The sequence below is a fragment of the Sinocyclocheilus anshuiensis genome, unplaced genomic scaffold (assembly GCF_001515605.1).
Source record: "Sinocyclocheilus anshuiensis isolate Anshui unplaced genomic scaffold, SAMN03320099.WGS_v1.1 scaffold88, whole genome shotgun sequence".
In the NCBI taxonomy this organism is placed as follows: domain Eukaryota; kingdom Metazoa; phylum Chordata; class Actinopteri; order Cypriniformes; family Cyprinidae; genus Sinocyclocheilus; species Sinocyclocheilus anshuiensis.
This window is the reverse complement of record NW_015555728.1, coordinates 1,758,993-1,759,466: the sequence shown is the minus strand read 5'-3', so window position 1 is coordinate 1,759,466 and position 474 is coordinate 1,758,993. Positions and strand designations below refer to the sequence as shown.

The following is a 474-nucleotide window of genomic DNA, read 5'->3' as shown; positions in this document are numbered from 1 at the left end:
TGCGGGGCTTGGGGGTTGCGGGGACACATACACAGGGTTATTTGGCAAACAAAAAAACAAAATGATTTTCCTTGAAACTAACTAGTAACGTATCTGCCATTGCCATTAGCCCTCGACAGGCTCAGACTACAGATTATGGTGGGATATTTGAAACTGCAATACCAAGGAAGTTTACTCACTACAATATGGTGCAAACACATGTAACATTTAGGATGCTTTTGATATTAAGTCTTGCTGGTTAGCTTTGTCCTTGACAGGGTACAAGATGACCTACAATCTAAAACATGAAATTTCTGAAATTGTTTTGGGCAAAAGAAATAATAGTAAATTAACTACTAGGAAATTAATATAAAATAGGAAATATACAAAGACAGTTTACTACAGAAACTACAGGTCAGTTCAATCAAAAACAAAATAAAATGCTCCAAGAACTGGTAACTTAAACAGGGTTCGTACAGATACTGCAAAATAAAA

General features: G+C 35.4%; 1 protein-coding gene across 2 annotated transcripts in view; it reads right to left on the bottom strand.

Moving 5' to 3' along the window:
- LOC107672758 (PHD finger protein 23A) overlaps positions 1–474 on the bottom strand; it is a 5,919-nt gene that overhangs the window by 1,886 nt on the left and 3,559 nt on the right. The window lies entirely within an intron of this gene.